Source organism: Giraffa tippelskirchi, chromosome 5, assembly GCF_054371585.1.
Source record: "Giraffa tippelskirchi isolate mGirTip1 chromosome 5, T2T-mGirTip1v1.2.pri, whole genome shotgun sequence".
NCBI lineage: Eukaryota > Metazoa > Chordata > Mammalia > Artiodactyla > Giraffidae > Giraffa > Giraffa tippelskirchi.
The window spans coordinates 19,863,609-19,887,518 of NC_137279.1; the positions used below are offsets into that span (position 1 = coordinate 19,863,609).

Here is a 23,910-nt window from a genome sequence, read left to right on the forward strand (position 1 = left end):
ACTGTGTAATTATGGCTGATTCATGTTGCTGTATGGCAGAAATCAACACAACATTGTAAAAATTAAAAAACAAATAAACCAAAAAAACAAAACTTACTGTAAGGTGAGAGACTAGAAGTGTGGGTATGTGTGTGGAGGAGGTGTGTACAGAGATAAATCCTTCCTTTTCTGGTAGAAGTCAATAAAGTATATCTAAAATGAAAAATAAATTAAGAGCTAATCTTTTCAATATGGAGGGTCATTAAAAAATAGCTATAGGAAATAAAGGTGGCTGTCCCTGGGGTTAGGGGCTTAGAAGGGGATGGAAGTGGCTGAGGACTCTTGCTCGTTTTTTGTGATAAGCCCTGAGGTGCTATGGGAGAAACTTTGAAAACTATATGTCTTGTATTCTCGTGCTCAAAACAAAAACTAATGGCAATTCCCCAAATTTCTACTGCCCTTATTTTTATACTGCAACCCCACCAGCCGCTCTGGACTCAGAAAGTGGGTTCTGCCTGCGTCTAAAAAAGGGCTTCCAGTCCCCTGAAGCCCATCAGAGTCACCCAAAGCAAAAGCAGCTCCTCTCTCCTTCCAGCCAACGGCGCAGCAGCCGGTTGACTCCGCTTACTTATTCCCTCACCTTCTCCCTTTGCTGTTGGGCTCCTGCCAAGGCTCGATTCTTTACTAAATCAAACCCTAAATCTCCTGCCTCACCCCCACACCAGATCCAGCCAAAATGACTTTGCTGGAGGATTTATTAAACTGAAGGAACTTACAAAGGGGGAAACACACACACACTCAAACCGCAAGGCATCTTCGGTTGCTATTGTCCTCCGGAGAGAGCAGAATGGATGGGAGACCCCGCAGATAGGAAACTCATTACAGATGTGCGCTTCAGCGTTAAAAGGGACACTTGGAGACCTGGACGTTTCAGGAGTTGGGGCAGGGTATTCATGTGTTGCTTGGAAACCAGAGACCAAATAGGAAATAGGAAGCCCCAGGAGAGAGAGGCTTAAATATTTCAGCATCATTTCCAGAGTTGAAGGCTGCCTGCCAGGGCCTGAGGGCAATTCTGGTCCTTATTTCTCCTCAGCCTCAGATCCTCGAAACTCCTCGCACCTCATGGACCCTCATCCCAATTTCAATTTGCACCTCTTAGAGGTGGAGGTTGGATTCTTAAAGGGCCCATGTTGGAGTCCGTGTACACACACACACACACACAGACACACACACACAGACACACACAGACACAGACACACAGACACACACAGACACAGACACAGACAGACAGACAGACAGACAGACAGACACACACACACACGGCTGCAAAGCCATTTTCTGGCCCTGGTTTCTGATGAAGCTGGAAGTTTAACAGAAATGTCGGCTCACACCTCCAGGCTTCCTGCAGCTGCAGTGGCAGCTTGTGCAGGGCTCTGACTTACTGCTTCCCATTGTGTGACCCTGGAATCGGCTGGGTCTGTCTGAGTCCATCCCAGAATCCGAAACTGGAGCAGAATATGGCCAAGCTTGAAGAGTTCCTGAGGCCCAAGGGAGCCCAGAGCGTGAAACTCAAGTAGCTCACAGCGGTACACATCAGCTGTGTCTTTCTTTGCTGCAGACACAGACCTGGCCACAGGGGTCCCCTTCAGTGTGCCCTGCCCCTTACACTGTGTCTTTCTCTGGCACTGCAAATCCATGTGGAACTCTCTCCCCACTTCCCACCTGAAGACCTCCTTGGGGGCTCCAGCGCTGTGTACTCATCCCTCCTCCACACCCTGCAGCTTCTCACTTGGCACTAGCATCTGCACACTCGGATGTTTGGGAGATGTGTGTGGTGTGAATTTCAGGGTCAGGCAGACCTCCCTTTCCATCACCAGTTGGATTTGGGGCAACCTAACCTCTCTTAGTCTCTTTTTCTTCATCTATTAAAAGCATGCACAATCCTTTTCTTTCAGTTGTGAGGACTGGGGAATATGAAATATTTGGGTCTTGAATAAACCTTTTTCCAAAGATATACAAATGGGCAACAAGCATGTGCAAAGAGGCTCAATATCATTAGTCATTAGGGAAATGAACATTAAAGCCACAATGAGATACCACTCCACACCTGCTAGAGTTGCTGTAATAATAAAAAAAAGAAAAATGAAAAATAACAAGTGTTGACGAGGATGTGAAGAAATTGGAACCCTCATGGATTGTTGGTGGGAATATAAAATAGAGCAGCTGCTGTGGAAGATGGTTTTAGCGGATCATCAAAAAGTTAAACATAGAATTACCATATGATCCAGGAATTCCACTCTTAGATATAGACCCCCAAATAATAAAAAACAGATACTCAAAAACTTGTGCATGAGTGTTCATAGCCACATTATTCATAGTAGCTAAAAGGTAGAAATAACCTAAATAGCCTTCCACTGATGAGTGGATAAACAAAATGTCATCTATCTACCCAGGGGAATATTATTCAGCTAGAAGAAGGAGTGAAGTTCTGATACATGCTACAGCACGACAAACATATGCTAAGTGAAAAAAGTTGAAAACGAAAGGTCGTATCAAATGGTTCCATTTATATGAAATATCCAGATTAGGTTCCATAGAAACAGTTTTTTTTTCGGTTGGTAAATAATTTTTTCCCCTTTGCTATACAGTAGGATTTTGTTGATTATCTATTTTAAATATAGCAGTATGTACATGTCAATCCCAAACTCCCTAACTCCCCCCCCCTACCCCCAATCCTTCCCCCCTGGCAACCATAAGTTCATTTTCTAAGTCTGTAGTGGCTGGCAAATATTTTTAGTGGTGCCTCTGTTATTATTACTATTTCTGGTACAGATCTGACTCTTCACTAAGGGAATTTCCAATGTGAATGTGAAAAGATGAACCCATGAAGAAGCCCTGATAAATAAGACAAATAGCAGAATGTGTGCACAAGGTTTCATGGGAAATTGGATGAGGGAGTGGTTCATTCCACTCTGAAGATTGGGCAATTTGACTGATCTTCAAAATCACCTGGTAAACATGGGCAGAAGCGCTCTCCAAGTAAAGGACATGGCATGGGTTGAAATAGCAGACTAGCCGTTGTCAGTGGCTGGGGGGAATGCCAGCTTGATGTGTATAGGCTTTCCTTTTGAGGTGATGAAAATGAGCTGGATAGATGTGGTAGTTGCACAACATGGTGAATGTAGCAAATGCAACTGTATTGTACACTTTAAAATGGTTAATTTTATGTCATCTGAATTTTGTCCCCATTAAAAAAAAAAATCTCTGTTTTAGGCCCATGTTTGATGATGGATGAAGATTTTTTGGTTTTCAAACTTGGCTGGTGTACATAGGAGTCACCTGTCAGTACGGACGCCTGGGTCCCACATTCAGAGATTCTGGTTTAATCAGCAGGGTAGAGGCCTGAACACAGAGCTGTATGAAAGGTGTTCAAGAAATCCCAGCACCCAGGACCTTCCCTTCTATTTCCACCGGGCTGGCATCTCTTCCTCCCAGCCTGCAGGTCTGCTGAGGGCTAGACAGATTGACCTTGGCTGAACTTCACTGTAATTGTATCATAAGGGTCTGACCTTGTATCTGAACATGTGAATGTGGGAGTCAGGGAAAAGTTAGATTTATATGTGAACAGTGAAGAAATATACAAGACTTCAAGGGTATTAAATCTGTGTCTACAAGGGTAAGTGAGGGTGGTCAGCCACGGCCTTAAACCCAGTTCTACTTTGAAGTTTCAGAAATTCCTATGCAAGCCAATGCCAAAATGTTCCAATAAGTCCAGGGAGGCAGGGTGTCTAATTCTTCAGAAAAAAGTGTTGGGGGAAATTCTCAATATGCTTCTCCAATGGTCCACCACCTACTCTAGACTTCTCAGGCAGCAAGAAAAATTGGAAAGAATAGATGTCATACTGTGTGGGGAGGTCAGTGTGCCACGTTAGAGCCCACAGTAACTAGACAGCTAGGGAAGCACCAGGACTGCAAATGCAATGTCTTGGTTATCTATTGCTGCGTAACAAATCAACCCAACATCTCACAGCCACTGGGATGCCTACTACCAAAACAAACAAAAACCTGGAAAACAGAAAATAGTATGTGTTGGTGCAAATGTGGAGAAATTGAAACACTTGTGCACTGTTGGTGGAAATGTAAAATGGTGCTGCCACTATGGTAAACAGTATGGCAGTTTCTCAAAAAATTGAAAATAGAATTATTATGCTATATGATTCAGCAATCCTGCTTCTGGGTTTCTACTCTGAAACTTTGAAAACTTGAAGAGATATTTGTACACACATGCTCCTGGCAGTATTATTCTAAAGTAATATCCTAGAGGTGGAAGCAATCCAAGTGTCCATCAATGGATGAATGGATAGATGAAATGTGGTATTCACATACATACAAGAGAATATTATTTAGCTTTAAAAAGGAAGGAAATTCTGACACCTGCTATACCATGGATGACACTTAAAGACATTATGCTTGGTGAAATAAGCCAGTCATGAAGGGACAAATACTATATAATTCTACTTGAATGAGGTACTTAGAGTAGTAGAATTCATAGACACAAAGTCAAATGGTGGGTGCCAAAGGCTAGGGCGATGGAGAGTTACTGTTTAATGGGGACAGAGTTTTAGTTTAGGAAGATGAGAAGAATTCTGTGGCTGGGTGGTGGTGATGGTAGCACAACAATGTGAATGCAGTTAACACCACTGACTTGTACACTTAAAAAGGTTAAGATGATAAATTGTATGTAATGTATATTTTTGTTGTTAATGTATGTTTTGTTGTTGTTGCTTAGTCGCTAAGTCATGTCTGACTCTTTGTGACCCCAAAGACTGTGGCCCACCAGGCTCCTCTGTCCATGGGATTCTCCAGGCAAGAATATTGGAGTGGGGTTGCCATTCCTTCTCCAGGGGATCTTCCAGATCCAGGGATGGAACCGTCATCTCCTGCACTGGCAAGCGGATTCTCTACCACCCAGCTGCCAGGGCAGCCCAGTATATATTTCGTCTCCAGTTTAAAAAAAGTTAATATACTAATCTCCTCTCCTCAAACAAACAAAAAAAACCCCACCAAAACCCATTATATTGTCTCATGATTCTGTGGGCTCACTGCGCCTGCCTGAGAGGTACTTTTTCTCCATGTGATGTCCACTGGGGCTGCAGTCATCTGGGGCTTGGATGGGGCTCAGTCTCATGGCTGGCAGTCTGGGGGAGAAGACACCAGGCACTGCTCTAAGAATTTGCACATAGGAACTCATTTAATCCTCATAACAAAACCTATTATTTATTGAGACAAATAATACTAACACCTCCATTTCACAGGTGAAGAAACTGAGACCCAGAGAGGTGTAGGAACTTGTTCAAAGTCACACAACTCTAGGTCATTATGGTTGTGGCTGATATCTTCCTTGTCTGAACTCAGAGTGATCCTTTGAAGGTTTTCTGTTTTGTTTTTTTTTATCCAACAGTTATTTATTTATTTTTGGCTGTGCTGGGTCTTCACTGCTTTTCTCTAGTTGCAGCGAATGGGGCTACTTTCTAGTTGCAGAGCACAGGCTCTAGGATGCACAGGCTTCGGTAGTTGTGGCACGTGGGCTCAGAAGCTGCATCTTGCAGGTTGCAGAGCGAGGGCTTGTTAGTGTGGCACAGGGGTTCAGTTGTCCTGGAGCATGTGGGATCCTCCTGGACAAGGGATCAAGCTGGTGCCCCTTGCATTGTAAGGTGGCCTCTCAACCACTGGACCACCAGGGAAGCCTGGTTTTCTCTGTTGTAATGCCACATGTGGGGTGTGGATTCATTGATGAGATGGGGCACCCTTGTACTTGTGCCCTAGCCTCTCCAAGGGTATCATGCAGCCAACCACTCAGGACTTACCACTTCTTCCTCACTGCTCCGTCCTGCTACCTTGCACCTTGATTGATGATTCTTTTTTTTGCCGCAGGGAATTCTGTCCCCTACTCTTCCAATTGTGATTAAAAGTATTTATCATAATCTCTCCAACCAATTCTGGACTAGACAGCCAAGTAAGCACTTCTATTGCTGGCCTCATTGTACAAAACTCCCATAGAAAGGAACACATAAGGATGAAGCTACCTTCACCAATCTTGGGATCAGGACATTTAAAGGAGAAATTATTAAGAAATTATCCAGTTACACAAGGAAGGGAGTTCCTGGCACCTTTAGCCTAGTTCAGATACACCCAGAGCATGGACAGAGCCTGCAAAGAATATCCCCAAACTCTGATTGGTCCTCTTGGAGGAGTCTTGGAAAAGGCAGGAGATGCCAGGAGATAGGTAGATTTTAAACCAATTTTTAAAAACTGGGACGAGGTAGATTCCAATACCAATGTACCTGAAACTTGGCAAAACCTTTTGAGAATACTATTAAATACACAATTTATAAGCCTTCAGCAAAGAAATGGTCTCATTTCTTTAATAGTGTGGTTACCACTGGAGGATCTGTGAAATAATACACTCTGAATTGAAGCGTGGACCTTAATGAGGACTCTCATTAAAAGTGATCTTGCAGATGATGACCTGGTTAGATGGTGTTATGGACTGAATGTCTGTGTCCCCTTGCCAAATTCATAGGTTGAAGCTGTAACCACCAATGTGATGGTAGCTCATTGGCTGTATGGTACCCTTGGAGAGGGTAGGGCACAAGTACAAGGATGCCCCATCTCATCAATGATTTCAACACCCCACATGTGGCATTACAACAGAAAAAACCAAGCTTCCCTGGTGGTCCAGTGGTTGAGAGTCCACCTTGCAATGCAAGGGGCACCAGTTTGATCCCTTGTCTGGGAGGATCCCGCATGTTCCAGGGCAATTGAACCCCTGTGCCACACTAACAAGCCCTCGCTCTGCAACATGCAAAATGCAACTTCTGAGCCCATGTGCCAGAAGAGAGATAATTAGATTTATCTAATTTGGGAGATAATCAGATTTAGGTTAGGTCATGAGGATGGGGCCCTCATGATGGGATTAGTGCCCTAATAAGATGAGGATGAGACACCAGAACACCCTTTTTCTCTCCCTCTTCACTGACGAGGACACAGTGAGAAGGTGGCTATCAGTAAGCCAGAAGGAGGAATCTCACCAGAATCTGACCCTGATGGTACTCTAATCTTGGACTTCCAGTCTACAGAAACTGTGAAAAAATAAAATCTCTATTGTTTCAGCCACTCAGACCATGACCTTTTGTCACGGCAGCCTAGGTTGACTAAGGACAGGAAGCCTGGTGTGCTGCAATCCATGGGATCACAAAGAGTCAGACATGACTTAATGACTGAACAACAGATTGACTAAATATAGATGGTTTTGTAGCTGGTTCAGCAGAAGTTCTTGAAATGAACTAGCGTGCTTCTTGGTACATAGTTGGTGCTTAATGTGAAGTCAATGAAGAAGACGTGATGTTTTTCTGGAATGCCTTTGCTTTCTCCATGACCCAACTAATGTTGGCAATTTGATCTCTGGTTCTTCTACCACTTCCAAACCCAGCTTGTACAACTGGAAGTTTTCAGTTCACATACAGCTGAAGCCTAGCTTGAAATATTTTGATATTACTCAGCCATTAACAAGAATGAAATAATGCCATTTGCTGCAGCATGAATGAACCTAGAGATTATCATACTAAGTAAGTCAAACAGAGAAAAACAAATATCATGATATTATTCAGATGTGGAATCTAATTTTAAAAATGATAGAAATGAACTTATTTACAAAACAGAAGCAGACTCACAGTTTTTGAAAACAAACTTATGGTTACAAAAGGGGAAAGATGGGGCAGGGAGTGGTGAGGGAATAATTAGGAAACTGGGATTAACATACACACTATTATGTATAAGATAAATAACTAACAAAGATATACTATATAGCACAGGAAGCTCTACTCAATATTCTGTATGGGAAAAGGATCTGAAAAAGAATGAATATATGTATATGTATAGGGCTTCCCTGGTGACTCAGTGGTAAAGAATACACCTGCAATGCAGCAGACGCAGGAGACCCAAGTTTGGTCCTTGGGTTGGGAAGATCCCTTGGAGTAGGAAATGGCAACCCACTCCAGTATTTGTGCCTGCAGAATCCCATGGACAGAGGAGCCTTGCAGGCTACAGTCCATAAGGTCGCAAGAGTCAGACATGACTGAAGCAACTTAACACGCATGCATGCATGTATAGCTGAATCACTATACTGTACACCTGAAATTAACTCAACATTGTGATTCAACTATGCTCTGATAAATAAAAACTAAAAAAAACTGTAGCCCTCAATTTACTATGTTTATTCTTTTTCTCCCTTCACTGGATGATAAGCTGAGGGCAGGGTTTTGTTCACTGTTACATTCCAAGCACCAAGTGTAGCAGCTGGTTGATAAGATTCCTTTGTTGTCTCTGCTGCCCCTTCCTGTTCTGCCCCTTCTGGCACAGAGTAGAACCACACTCTCCCCACTCCCCTGAAATGGCCGTTGGATTTGTTTTGGCTCCTGAAATGTAAATTAAAAGTGACAAGTGCTGCCTCCAAAAGGCATGTTTTGGAGTCCGTGTGTGACTTGTCCCCTTCATCCTGTATGTTTGCCCACACCCCTTAGGACTGGGTGGAGCAGAGCCCCTGCAACCTGAGGCACACAGTAATGTTGGCAAGAAAGACACCTTGTTTTGAGTCACTGAAATGATGGGGATGTTTGTTACCGCAAAATAACCTAGCTAACCTTGACTGATACATCAGGCCTTCAATAAATATTTAATGAATAGTCAATGAATCCTTTGGTTGCCTTCATAATGTCCTGAAGAACTCCACTCTAGGTACTGATATATATGTACATATCATATAGTAATAATAATTGCTATTATTTTTATTACAGTATTTTTGAGTGCCAAAGTTTGCGAGGCACAGAACTAAGCATTTTACATGTCCATTTAATCCTTAGTAATTAAATATGAGATAAGCGCTTTTATTATTCCCATTTGTCAGATGACAAAACTGAACCATGGAGAAGTTCAGACCAGATTCACTGTCACCGCCTGACTTTTATTAGCCAATATTGTGGAGCTCACACTAGGTGACCCCCAGCGCCTGCAGAGCACAGTCAAAGGGTACCAACTGGCCGTGGGAATACCTGCAGTCATCATCTCCTTGTATCTCTTCAGCCCCTGGGTGTGGAGCAGGCAGGAATGTGTGCTTAGAACAGGGAGAGACAGACAGCTTGCTAAACTGCCGAGCTGGGTGATAGGTCACTTGGATGACTCCATGTCTGGTTAATATCTCAGGATGCTGTAAGTGGTTTGGCTGCCAATAAAATTCCCCAAAATATGCTCTGGGGGGAAAACAGCCAATCATCTAAAAAAAAAAAATCCAATCTCCACCCTAGCCCTTTAATTTTTAAATTCTTTGTGTATTCTTTGGGAAAATTCAATCCATATGTTTCTCAGCCTTTATACACTGAGATGTTTCTGAGGGAGTATTTGACTTCCCCAATCCCCAGAACCTTCCCCCACTTGCCTCTCCCTGTCTTCTACATTACCGCATCTCTCCCAACACTTTAGAAGAGGGAATTCAGGTTCCAGCAAAAGCTAACCATGGGGGAAACATTCAGGCTCTGTGCTGAGAAGCTGGAATGGCTCTGAGCCACTGAGATGCCTACAGGAGCATCCTCCAGGGTCTGTCACCTCCGAGCCTCACGCTGCATCAGACAGGCTGCCCTCATCCATTCTGTGTGTCCCACTCCATGCTTGCTGCCTTTGGAACAGTGGAAGCACCCTGTGAGACCTCAGTGTTTCTGGACACACTCGGAGTCAGGACAGCACAAAGCCAGACAGTGTACAAAGACTTATGTAAAACCAGACGGGGATTCACATTTTGCTAGGAGCCTGGAGCCTTGGCCAGGAGAATCTCAAGATAGCTCTACCCACTCCTGATGGTGCATTTTCGTCGAGGGCCAGCTGGGGACAGGCAAGTGGAAAGAGGAGTGTGTGCAGCGCAGCAGAGCTGAAGTGTGGGCTTGCAGGGGCTTCAAGCCAAGCTCCACACGGTAGAAGTGATAATAATTATTAATGCCTGACATTTGCGTAACACTTCATAGTTTTAAAAAGGCTGTCAGCAGCTTGATATAGCCAGTGTGTTGAAGCCAAAATGTTTAGATTCCCATTCTTTGTCCTAGCTGTGCAACCCTAGGCAAATCACCCAACCTCTCTGAGCCTCCATTTGCTGCTGCTGCTGCTGCTAAGTCGCTTCAGTCGTTCCGACTCTGTGCGACCCCATAGACAGCAGCCCACCGGGCTCCGCCGTCCCTGGGATTCTCCAAGCAAGAACACGGGAGTGGGTTGCCATTTCCTTCTCCAATGCATGAAAGTGAAAAGTGAAAGTGAAAAGTGAAAGTGAAGTCGCTCAGTCGTCTCCGACTCCTAGCGACCCCATGGACTGCAGCCCAACAGGCTCCTCCATCCATGGGATTCTCCAAGCAAGAGTACTGGAGTGGGATGCCATTGCCTTCTCCGGAGCCTCCATTTACTCACTTGTGAAATGGGGAAAATCTAGACTCCTGTCTCACAGCCTAGTTGTGAATCTTGTGATAAAAGGCCAGCAAAGTCACTTTCAAGCTGCAAAGTGCTAACAGCTGAAGGTGGTGCTGATACCACCTTATCTCACTTGCTGAAGTCTATTTTTTTCACTTAAAAAAATTGCACCTTGTAATTTATAACATTGTAACACAGCATCTTCAATTTCCCATATATGTATATGTATTCTTTTTTTAACAAAGGAAAACACAAGTCACTCTCTGGCTTACCTTTCTGTCTTGAGTGCTCCCAGTGGCCAGCAGTGCGTGGGGGGTCCCAGGATTTGGAGTGCCGGGGGGTCTGCTAGGCCCCACTGCTAGCACGGGCTATGGCTCCCCCTCAGGGGAGAGCTCATCCTGAGGGAGGGGAGGGTAGAGGCAGGGCTTGGGATGGCTGTCTGCAGGAGAGGGGGGCTTTGAGTACCTCTGGGGGATCCCAGGAAGAAGGTCAACAGATACAGGGATACTGTGATTTCCCCAAGTGCTCTCTGACTCTGGGAGGAGAGGCCTGCATGCAGCTGAGGCCCACGTGGCGAGGTCCTGCTTGGAGAAGCCTCAGCAGCCACCTGCAGGGGCCCAGGGGACACTTCTTGGGCTCTGGGGAGCTCTAGACAGAGGATGCCTTCACAAGGGCTGGGAAAGAGGCACCCTTGGGGTGGGACAGGAACCTCAGTGCTGTCTTGGTAGGCCTGGAGACAGACCCAGGGACTCCCAGCATTAAGGTTCCTTGAAGCAGGCATCTCGTGAGAGCAGCTGGAGGCAGAGAGGGTAGCACAGTTTGCCCTGTGACCCTGACACTGCTTGGTGTGAGGCTCCTGTGCCTGGAAAACGGGAATCACCAGGATAAAGCCTGAGCTCCTTAGCTCGAGGCTTGATTGGGCCCCTGTCTTTCCCTCCCTTGAACCGTCCTTATCTCACCACTTACAGACCCTGGCCTTGCCTGGTCTGCTCTTCTGCCTGAACTTTCTCCTTCCCTGCCCTTTCTGCCTGGCGATCACTTACACCAATTCACCTATTTTTCCTGGGCCCAGCAGAGTGCTTGGTAAATGGCCAAAAACATGTATGAAAAAATGAATGAGTGGAAAGAGTCGGGGACGCACCTGGGACCCCCCAGTATTCAAACCATGACCCATTTGGAGACCCAAGTCTCCAGCATCAGCTGCGTGTGGTACTCATGCCCTTCTCCTGGGTTTCTGCAATTGCTGCTGGAGGGATGGTAGACACAGACACACGGCCCCATGATGCCTGTGTCCAGCCAGCACTCACCTTGCCTGGGGCAGGCAGGCAGAAGGCAATCGGTACCCTCTCTCAGCCAGGGCCCCTCTGCTGGTCACAGAGATCTCAGCTCTGCCACTGGGCTGGGCCTCGCTGGTCACTCCTAGTTCTGTTTCCTCCCGGGCTCAGGACGAATGAAAATCTGACAAAGCCCAGAAAGTATCACCAGTCAGTGTGATGCCAGCCTCCTGTGGAGAGGCCTCCAGGTGAGATGTGTTTTGCTGCACATTCAAATCACCTGAGGGAACTTCGAAAACTGCAATGCCCAACTTCATCTCATAGCAGAGTTGCTGGAAGTGGGACCCAGGAGTGTGGGTGGACCAAGAGAGCATCATGCTTAGTGAAATTAGTCAAAGAAAAAGAGAAAGACAAATACTATATGATAATATCAGTTGTATGTGGAATTAAAAAAAAAAAATGTATATACAAAACAGAAACAGACTCACAGACATAGGAAACATAACTTGTGGTTACTAAAAAGGAGAGGGAAGTGTAGAGGGATGGGATTAACAGATACAAACTATTATATTTAAAATAGATAAACAACAAGGATATAAGGCATAGCACAGGGAACTAATTATACTCATTATATTATAATAATCTATAATGGAATCTAATCTGCAAAAATACTGAATCACTATGCTGTACACCTGAAACTATCAGAATGTTGTAAATCAACTCTATGTCAAAAAAGAACAAACAAACAAATAATGCCCCAGGGGACTCTCAGGTGTGGCCAAGTTTGAAAAAAAGGCTAGGGAATTTTAAAAAACATCGCTATGCCCCAGACTGCCCTAAACCAATGAAATTAGACTCTCTTTGGGAGCCCTATGACTTGGTTGGGTGTGTTTGTTTTTGTTTTAAATGTCTTAAATTTTTAAAGAATAAGAATTTTTCTTTATTTATTTCAGCTGTGCTGCACGGCATGTGGGATCCTAGTTCCCCAACCAGGGACCGAACCTGTGCCGCTGCAATGGAAGTGTGTTTGTTAGTTGCTCAGTGGTGTCTAACTCTTTGCGACCTTGTGGACTGTAGCCCACCAGGCTCCTCTGACAATGGGATTTTCCAGGCAAGAATACTGGAGTGGGTTGCCATTTCCTCCTCCAGAGGCTCTTCCTGACCCAGGGATCGAAACTGGGCCTCCTGCTTTGGCAGGCAGATTCTTTACCGTCTGAACCACCAGGTAAGCACGGTGGAAGTGGGAAGTCTTAACCACTGGACCGCCAGGGAAGTCCTTGGCCTGGTTGGGTTTCATAGGTCTCCAGGTTGTAGTAATGTGCAGGGGGCTTAGAACCTCTGATGAAGCCCAAAGCCCTCACTGAGCTCATCAGAATCAGAAAGGACAAGGTACTTGCCTGAGGACAAGGCCCTCTCCCTTGCCTATGTTTGTGAAAAGGTTGGAGAGCTAGACACCACATGCTGCAACGAAAGATCCTGCAACTAAGACCTGGCACAGACAAATACATTTTAAAAAATAATATTTTTTAACAAGCTTTTTTTTTTTTTAAAAAAAAAAAGGAAGGCAAAGGGCTAAGTGTACTTGGGGTTTCCCTCTAAACACCCGAGAGAAATTTCTTACTCCTCCCAACTGTAGTAGTCATTTTATTTTTTTTTTATTTATCTATTTCTTTTGGCTGCACTGCATGGCTTGGGGGATCTTAGTTCTCTAATGAGGAACTGAACCTGGGTCCCCGGCAGGAAAGGCCTGAATCCTAACCACTGGACCATCAGGGAATTCCCATAGTTGTCATTTTTAAAGTTGACGTTGTACCTCCAACTGTGCACGGAGCTGTAGGAAGGAGGGGTCTGGACTGTACTCTACTTTAGTCTGAAGAAGTGATGAGGTCCCCATCACAGTGGGCTGGATGCAATGGAGGCCAAGTTCGGCTCCAAAGGGTGGGTGAGACCTCAGTTGGGGTAAAGAAAGGGGGAAAGTTAACTTGCTAAGGAAATGGTGGAAACTCAGGCAGGAAGATGGGCCTGAGAAGGAAACGTGTGCAGTGAGTGAGGGGCCAGTGAGGAGACAGAACTCGGTTGGGTTTGTGTTGGGGAAAGGTGAGAAATGAGGCTGGAGACAGGGCCCCTGGATTAGCTGTTAGCCTGGGGAGTAATCCTTCTCCAGGTCTGACTTTCTCTGGCTCAGAGTAGAGAATAGTGATGAGGGTGAGAGCGTTGATTACATGTGGCAATTTCTTATAATCAGGAGAGGGGAAAAAATAACCTAACACTCGATTAGGCAAACAGCTGAGATCCAAGTTGCCGTGTCCAGAGCCTGAGTGAGAACAGGCTGCCTAGTGCCTGTCTCAACTCAAACAACACTCTCAGATGAGCACAGTCCTGCACAGAGTCAGGAAAGAAGCTGCAGTGTCTTGTCTCAGCCAAGGAGGACTCTTGGGGGCAGGTGATGCTCAGGCCACATGATGCTCCAAGCACCACCACGATGGATGCTTAGACAATGGGAGAAAGTCTTTCTCTGCAAAGCCCCCTCTATTCCTCACTTCTGTGGTTCCTCCAGAGACTCCAGAACCTACTAGGCAAACATGGGAAGATCAGGTTCTGGAATGGCCAGGGTTTGCTCCAGAAGCCTTTGTCGCCTTGGTTCCAGGTCTCCATCACCGTTATCTTTTCTCTAGGGTTAGCAATGGGAAGAGGTGGCTGGCCCCTTCTCTGGGTCCCAGCCTCTTGGGCTGTTTGCTTATTTTGGTTTTGGAACTCTGGTGTTAAGTAAAAACATCAGGGATTCCTGGCAAGGACTCAGACAAAATGAAAATTAGAAAAACAGACAAGTCTCCAAGTTTTCCCAAGAAAACAGCCCAAGCTGTGGATGGCCCCCGGAGAATATTCTTTGGCAACAGACAGCCCCAAACCACCTGCTTTTAGCTTGGGAGGCTTTCTCTGCTTGTGGTTCATGTTAGAAATTCTGACCCGTATGTCCAGCTGAAACTGACTATTGGAGGTTTCCATCTTAATGGAAACATCTCGGACTCAATGGGTTAAAGTCAAACTCTCCTCCAACCCCTGGTATTCAATCTCTCTCTCTCTCTCAGAGACTGGTACCACCATCCTTTCAGAGGCTAGAACCAGACACACGGGTTGTACCCTTTTCTCTTCTATTATCCAGACACCAAATAACCCCCAACTCTCTGTCCTCCTCCCTACTTCTCCTGCTGCTCCCTTGGTTCAAGGCCCTCTTTCTGATCTGCCACAACTGACTCTTCAATGATCTTCCTTCCTCTATCCTGTCCACTCTCAAATCAAGGGGAATTCATCCAAAACACAAAGTCAATCTTGTGCCCCACCCCACTCCCTTGGAATACACAATGGAGAAAATAGTTGAAAACCAAATCATTTCAGGGCAGCATCCTTCTAAGGGTGAGGGAGGCAGGGCATCGGTTGTATCAGTGGGGAAGTAAATCTCTGTCCACCTCCCTTTCTCTTGCGGGAAGGAGTGGGGAGAACAGCTGAGAGCTGCAGAAAAAGGCTTAGTGGTCACTGATGACTCCTACTGTGAGAAAAGTAGGTGGAAGCTACAAGGCATGTTGTGTTAAGTCGGAAAAAGGAATATAAATGCATTACCTTAAAAAGAAATATTTTTCTGCTTATTACCACGAAGGTGGCACTCTTGTCCCTCATTCCCCCCGGTGCTCACACACACCACAAGCTCCCAGGTTGTGATCTCTGATATCACTCACAGGAATAAGGACTCCACAGACGCAGTTGATTCCAGGTATCAAGGCTGAAAAAAAATTAGGATGGGTCTTGTTGTTGCCAGAAATCAAGAATGCTTTCAAGAATATCAAGGGCGGTGCTGCAAGGACAAAGGAGCCAAACAACGGGGCTTTTGGGCCAAGCTTTGATCAAGTCGAGCCAGAGAAAGAATGTGTTCAAGATAATTCTCAAAACTCTCTAAGCATATAGAGTAGTGGTTTGAGAACAAAAGGGCAGTGACTGCAATGGCATATGTTGCTTTGTATTGACTTTAGTAAGTGGGGCATTTCATGTAAACAGGTCTTTTCTTTCTTCTATTAATTATATATCTGTTTACCAAGGATAGATATATTTTTGTTTCTATCTGTGAAAGCAGGAAAGAACAAATGCAGGGAATACTGAGTTAGCCAACTTGTATAAGAAAAAGTAGGCACTGTCCAGGCTGCAGTTTCTCTGCCTTGGGGTGATGATACAGGACAACTGAGTAAAGGTGGTTACCCCATATTCCATGGGGTCCTAGAGAGGAGCTGAAACTACAGACCCAGTGCCTGCTCCCTTAAGGAATGAAACTTGGAGATGGTCTCTATAAATTATAACACAACACCAGCAAGATGTGCATTTTTAATAATGTTAACAGATCAGGTCAATTCATCATGATGACAGGACAATGGGTTAGGTCAATGCTGGCCAAGCAAGATGAGAATTCATCTCATTTGAGGGGGAAAATATAATGCCGTCAAACAGAAAACCTTCCCAAGAGGTGTGGACTTAAAAAGTCTTATTGAAGAAACAAAGAACAGTTATGAAAAGGAAGCTTCCTGACCTGATTTCATCTCCTTTGCAACTCCTAGCCTGACATCCTGACTTAGAATGAATTGTTCAACCACCCAGATTTTGCAACTCCAGCAGTTTGAGGTGGTGCTTTTTCTTTTTCTTGTGGTCTGGTGAAATTGTTAAAATCCTTAGAAAGCTAAAAATAGTACTTGGTAAAAATCACTGAAATCCTAGGAAAGTGTCAAAACTGGCACCCCAGGAAGGTGCAAAATTCAGGAGAAGAAACAAAGTGAAATCCACAATATTAGTGCTTTTATAACAGGTTTTGATGTAAGGGTATTAAACAGCTTTGGAATTGTAATATATTGTGTATTTAATACATCGAGAGCTTTAAAGAGGATTTGCTATGTTAAATTTGTGAATTTAATTAAATGTTTGGAGGTATTACTTTAAGTTTGCAATCAGTGTTAAATGTTTGTGAAAATCCAATGTGCTAAATTAATGATTTTTTATTTATTTATTTTACTTTTGGCTGCCCTGGGTCTTCATTGCTGTGCGGGCTTTCTCTAGTTTAGGCAAGTGGAGGCTACTGTCTAGTGGCAGTGCTTGGGCTTCTTGTTGTGGCAGCTTCCCTTGTTGCAGAGCATGGGCTCTAGGGCACACGGGCTTCAGTAGTTGTCGTGCATGGACTTAGTTGCCCTGAGAGATGTGGAATCCTCCCAGACGAGGGATAGAACCTATGTCTCCTGCATTGACAGGCGGATTCCTAACCACTGGACCTCCAAGGAAGTCCTAAATTAATGAATTAAAAAAAAAAGAATTTAATTACATAACAGTTTCAGGTCCACAGCAAAACTGTGGGAAGTAGAGAATTCCCATTTACCCCTTGTACCCCAAGCAGATGCAGTCTCCCATACAGTCCTCATCCCCCACCAGAGCAGTAGGTAGAGGTACTGCAATCAGTGAACCGGCACTGACACAGCATCATTACCCAAAGCCTATTGTTTACATTAGGGTTCACTCTTGGTGGATTGTGCTCTATGGGTTTGGATGAATGTATACGGCTCTGTATCACCCTTGTGTCACCACACCGAGTAGCTCTGCTGCCCTAAAAAACCTCTGTGCTGTCTATTCATCTCTCCCCCTGTACCGGCCCTTGGCAACCACTGACCCTTTCACTGCCTCTATAATTTTGCCTTTTCCTGAATGTCATATAGTTGAAATCATACAGTATGTAGCCTTTGCAGCTGGGCTTCTTTCACTTAGTAACATGCATTTAAGCCTCATAGCTCAGTTGGTAAAGAATCTGCCTACAATGCAGGAGACCTGGGTTCGATTCCTGAGTTGGGAAGATCTTCTGGAGAAGGAAATGGCAACCGACCCCAGCATTCTTGCCTGGAGAATCCCATAGCAGGCTACTGTCCATGGGTCGGACACAACTTAGCGACTAAACCACCACCATGTCTTTTCATGCCTTGATAGCTCATTATTTTTCTTTTAGTGCTGAATAATATTCCATCATCTGGATGTACCACAACTTATTTATCCATTTACCTACAAAAGACATCCTGGTTGCCTCCAAGTTTTGGCAATTATGAATAAAACTGCTATAAATTTTCATGTGCAGGTTTTTGTTTAGACCAAAGTTTCAACTCATTTGGGTAAATACCAAGTAGTATAGTTGCTGGATCATGTGGTAAAACTATGTTTCGCTTTGTAAGAAACTGTCAAACTGTTTTCTGAAGTGGCTGAACCATTCTACACTTCCACCAGCAATGAATGAGAGTTCCCATTGTTCCTCATCCTTCAAGCATTCGGGGCTGTCATCGTGCTGGATTTTGGCCATTCAGATTGATGTGTAGTGGTATCATTGTTTGCAATGAATTTTTTATTTATTACCTGTGTTAGTAGTGTGTGAATATTCAAAGGAATTCTGATAGTTTGAGGAATGATGATGGTTACACTTTCATAAGATTAATCAACGTGCATTAAATCAGGTGTAAAGAGTAGTCTGTTCCTCCCAGAGGCCCTTCAGAGTTGAAATAGCCATTGACAGACTGCATATGTACCAAACATTGCAGGCCTGGGTGAGGGGTGGCGAAAAAGAACCAAATTGCTCTCTGTGATAGGATTTGGTGGGGGAGGTGGGTGGTGTGGTGTTAAGAGCAGACAGTCAGTCAAGGTTGGAGACAGAGGGACAAAGAATTATGGAAGGAGACCAAACCCAGGATGGTGGAAATGGCTAAGGAAAAATTTAAGAATGGACAGTTTAATTTCTTTTGATGTAATTAGCATCTCTGTGATGTAGACATTCTCCATTTCCACAAATCGGCTACATTATGTAAGTGAGCATTTTTTTTTTGTGGATCTCCAAGAAAAGTGACTGAGCTCAATGCCTGTGTCCATGGTGTAGGGAGAAGGAACAACTATTAGCAGGAAAGTGAGGGAGACTGAGTTACCTAATGCTGCCCCTCTACCTAAGGACTTTGTAGGGATTTTGTGGCAGCCAACGAATTTGGGAGGGTAGGGTTTATATGCGACTTGTGATAAACGAGGGTGTTGGAGCTAGCCTTTATCAGCAGGCAAACTGATTGTTAAAATTTCAGGAATTCTTGTGAGCTGGTTGTCAAACCACTGGCAGACTGAAATCTGCCACGGAGGGAAGTATTTACACCACAGAAATTGGCACAGACATTACACATCAGCAACTTGTCCAACTCTTCCCCCAGCTGCTTGTTAAACATTTACTCAGATGGCTGCTTCCGGTCTGGCTCCGGGCCTCTCTCCAGGCTCAGCTCACACACCGGAAGTGCTGAATGGACCACTATTCCTGTTCCCCGGCTTTCTGCGAATGCTGCCCCCTTAGCCTGGCTTGGCTTCACTTTTCAAGATTCAAGTCCAGCGTCACTTCCTGGGGAAAAGACTCCTCTTTGCGGCTGCTGAGTCATGGTGGGACCGAGTGGAAGGAGATGCTGTCTTTGAAATTAGAGGGGAAGTTCTCCGGAGCTCCCTGGAGTGGGGAGGTGAAGGGCAGCTGGAGCAGGGCCTGCTGACGGTGCAGAGAATGATCGAGAAGCCGCCCTCCTGAGCATGGAGGCGTGGAGCTTCTTCTGCGTGGCAGGAGGGCGCTGGCCTGTGGTCCCTCTCAGTGGGGGCGGGAGGAACCAATCTCTCAGCACGAAATGGTCTCCTGGCCTGTGGGAAGGCTCCCAGCTGTCGACGCCCAGGCCAGGCCTGGCCGCCTGCTCCCCCAGCTGCTGCTCCCAGCCGGAGCCACTTTCCGACCCCAAAGACTTGTCAGCAGGACTGGAAATGGTGACTTGAATGAAAATTTTAAACTGCCAGGAAACTGTTTAGGGCTGCAGAGAGAAGTGCTGCCCTCAGGGCTTTTACAGGGGTCTCTAGTCCCCGAAGATGACCCTTCTTGTCTCAGGGTGTTCACAAGCCACTCCTGCCCCCCATTCCATCAATCCTGTTTTGGGGGAAAGGGTGGTAAAAGACCAACAAAATAACGGGAAGATGCCTGCTGAGCCCGACCTCAGGAATCTGCAGGAACAGGAAACCAGGCTGCTAGCCCCTGGATGAGGCTGGGTCACCGAGGACAGCAGTGATGTGGGCGAAGGGCAGGCAGGAGGGTCAGGCGGGCTGGCAGAGAATGTTCCCTGACACTCCAGTTTCTTATTCTAAAAGCAGTGCCCCATCACAAACACTCTTTACTTTAGAACCCTAAATTTCATTTTAAAATTCTTATTGACAATGATTATAAAATACACAAGCCAGTCTTCTGGTGGTGATGGGACTTTGTCGCCATGCCCAGCAGGAGACAGCTTAGAATGCAGTGGAAGGCTGGGAACCAACCTGGGTAAGTCACCCCACACCCTGCTGGGCCAGAAGTCCTGCCCAGGGGCCTGTCTCAACCCTGTGCTTTCTGGTTAGGATGTGTGCTTCACCGCCTCACCTCTCTGGTTTAGATTTCCCTGAGTGGCCGAGAATTATTTCCCTGGAAAGCCCAGCATCTGTTTTTCCTGCACCTCTGGTGCCCAAGCCAGCCTGCTGTTCTGACATCACTGCTCTCTCCCGGGAACTGCTCCCAGGCGTTGACTTGGTAGCTTGCAGAAACCCCATTGCTCAAAAGAACCCATCTCTGTGCCAGGGGTGCCTGCCAGGGGAGACCCGGGAACATGAAATTCCTTAGCAGGTTTGCTTAAGGACTGAAAGCAACTGAATGGCTTTATAGGATCGCGTCAAGCCCTTGTTATTTTGGCCTGAGAAACTCAAGTATTGTATATTTCCTTGTGTCTTCCTTTCCTCTTCTCCTGTGACTAAAGTGGGCACCAAAATAGGTCTCTGTCTTGCCGTCTCCACTGAAACAAGCCAAGGGACTGAGGATGGACTTCCCTTTATGATTTGTGGACACAGTGTCCTTCTCGGTGCCTCTTGACGTAGGTTACAGTCAAATAGGTGCTGGAATTTGAAAGTGCCTCAAGGCACTTTCTGAGGGCTAGCTATTATGCTAAGCCATGCAGGCACCAACTCGAGTATTCAACTCCATGATCTTATGAGGAAGGGAAGTCTTTTTTTTTCTTTCAATTTATTTATTTGGCTGCACTAGGTCTTAGTTGTGGCATGTGGGATCTAGTTCCCTGACCAGGGATCAAACCTGGGCTGCCAGCATTGGGATTGAGGAGTCTTAGCCACTCGATAACCTGGGAAGTCCTGCTGCTGCTGCTGCTAAGTCGCTTCAGTCGTGTCCGACTCCGTGCGACCCCATAGATGGCAGCCCACCAGGCTTCACCGTCCCTGAGATTCTCCAGGCAAGAATACTGGAGTGGATTGCCATTTCCTCCTCCGGTGCATGAAAGGGAAAAGTGAAAGTGAAGTCGCTCAGTCGTGTCCGACTCTTAGCGACCCCATGGACTGTAGCCTACCAGGCTCCTCCGTCCAGGGATTTTCCAGGCAAGAGTACTGGAGTGGGGGTGCCATTGCCTTCTCCGCCTGGGAAGTCCTAGAAGGGAAGTATTGGGTTGGCCAAAAAGTTCGTTTGGATTTTCCTATGTTATGGAAAATGCTATTCCTTTTACTACAATACTATACTGTTACTACTATATTATTATTATCACCATTTTTCAGGTGAGAAAAGTATGAGTCAGAAAGTTATGAAACTGGCAGCATAGCTCACAAGTTGTAGAGCCAGGATTTAAACTCAAATCTTTCAAACTTGGGCATGCAACACTGCTTTCCAGCAACTCATTAGTTCAGTCTGATTCTAAAGTTCAAGTCTTTGGACAACAGACAAACCTCACAGTATCAGTCTCCTTTGGAGAAAGTAAAAAAAAAAAAATGCCATCCCAAGGATATTTCTATCAACACATTAACAAAAGGTGAAACTAAGTGCATGTTAACCAGCGACTGACAGACGCTGAACTTCTGCCTTGTTTCCTACAACCTGTGTTTTCCTGTCTCTACTCACCTGGGAAGTATTATGTTGAGCCATCTGAAATCAATGTTATTGTAAGTGAAACAGTAAAATATCAGCAATTTCATGTGATTTAACCCAATCATAGACATTGCAACTTGAAAAGCCTTTATTATCTTTACTACTCCATCTCTCTCTCTCCTCAATCAACAATATTTCTTGTCCAAATTTTACTCTCACTTCAAGTTTCAGCTTAAATGCTACCTCCCCCAGGAAGTCTTTGCTGAATTCCCATCTGGAAATCATCTTTCCTAAACTCGCCTAGCGCCTTGTTTGCATCTCTTGTCACCGTTTTCCAGGCATCATGGTTATTTGCCTATGTGTGTTCATGTCTTTGTTTTCTGGTGTGGAGCCACGTCTAATTTATCCCTACCTAACTGGCTCCCCTGGAGAAGGGAAAGGCTACGCACCCCAGTATTCTGGCCTGGAGAATTCCATCGACTGTATAGTCCATGGGGTCGCAGAGTTGGACACGACTGAGTAACTTTCACTTTCAGCTGGCTCCTGGCAGAGTATCTAGTGCACTGTAGGTGCCTGTTAAGAGTTGGTGGAGGTCCACTATGTGACTTCCTTCTCCTTGGAGGGACATGCCTGTACCAGGGCTCCATCCTACAGCTTATAGGAGAATCTGAGGTGCAGCCCCATCCTTCCACTCCTGACCTTCACCACGTCCCCACCCCCACCTCTGCACTCTCCTGGGAAGGGCCTGTTGAAGATGCACCTTTGGCCCTGCTGTTAATTCAAAACCTTGGGTGCTTCCCTGAATGTTATCAGAAACAGATTCCCCGCTCAGAGGGCAGGGAAAGACTAGGAAAGAGGCGGGCCATCACGGATTAAATTGGTAGCTGGCAGATTTGATAAATGAGGTGACTGACATATAAGGCTTGTCTTGGGCAGCTGCAAGAAGAGTAGATCTTTGCACACTCCCTGGCAGAATCTTAAAAGTTTATACAGAGGGCTTAGCTGGGTTCAGTCACATATACTGTCCAGATGGTCTCAACAACAGCTCACTATTTCAAGGCTCTGTCCTTGGGCAGCTTCTAGTGCAGGGACCAGGGGAGGGGTTAGGAGTCTTCAATTCCTACATCTTCCTGATGACCTCCTCCAATGCCTGCTTGAGTGGACAAGGGCCCAGAAGCCTTCTCTGGATCAGACTTAATGCAAAGATCAAGTGAGGATGACTCCAAGCGTGCCAGAGACAAGGCCCTCCTAGTATTATTCTCCCAAACCTGGCTTTATTCTCCCAAATCTGGCTTGATGGGGAAGCCATGAGTCATGGTTCGGTCACTGTGTCCAGTCTTAGGACATGATCTGAAGGTCACTGAGTCAGAGGGCAGGCTGCTCTGCTCTTTCTCCCGCTGACGACTGTCTGGAAAGGAGCGCCTGGCAGCCCAGGCCTGGTTAAAGTGGAAGGGATTAGTGAATGTGTATTTCCTCCCGAGAGAAGTCCGCACATACTGAGGCTGCTTTCTCTCCAGAGAAGGTGGATAGTAGTAGACTGCAGACCCTTGAGTATCTCATCTTAAACTCAACAGAGCTTCAGTTTCCACTTTGTGTCTCCTGGTTTCCCCTCCCTTCCTTTCTGAAAGCATGACTGGAAAATGGAGGAGGCAGGAATTTTTTAATGACTGACAATCTCCATTTCTCTGTGGGCAATTGTCCAGGGCAGACTCGGGAGCCAGGCCAGTGGAGCCAACGTGCTGAAGAAATAAGGTGGTGAGGGCGAAGAACCCAGGCAGAGTCTGTCTCCTGGGTTTTCAACATGCCGGCCATGTGGCCTTGGGCAGCAGCTCCCCGACCAGTCCCCCATTATCACGTACCTCACTTTCACTACCAGAAAAAGGAGGAAGAATAAATGGTTCCTCTCTTTCAAACTTGCCTGGAGGATAAATTAGAGTGCAGAGGATGCAGGTTGTACTTCTGAAGACAATTTGAGGTCACAACATCCACCCCCGAACAGATACAGAAGTGCTTTGAAAAATCAGAGAGCTGTATAAATGTAAGGGATCGATATTATCCATTCACTCCTTACCTCATACATTGAACACCTGGGACCTGTCGGGCGATGTGAGCAGTGCTGGGGCACAAAGGTGAGAGGTCCTGATCCTCAAGGAGGTCAGAGAGCAGTGTGGGAGACAGACAGACGGACAC

The 23,910-nt window shown here is 45.7% G+C and overlaps 1 protein-coding gene across 3 annotated transcripts in view; it reads left to right on the plus strand.

The window, feature by feature from the left end:
* The window catches only part of LOC145504689 (uncharacterized), a 73,538-nt gene that overhangs the window by 37,529 nt on the left and 12,099 nt on the right, over positions 1 to 23,910 (plus strand). Inside the window, exon 1 of one of the 3 annotated variants that reach the window (XR_014052419.1) lies at positions 19,081 to 20,145. The exons of the other annotated variants lie outside the window; for them this stretch is intronic. The gene's annotated coding sequence lies outside the window, so the exon portion shown is untranslated. Of the gene's footprint in view, positions 1 to 19,080; positions 20,146 to 23,910 lie in introns of those variants that run through there. 3 annotated transcript variants of the gene reach the window in all.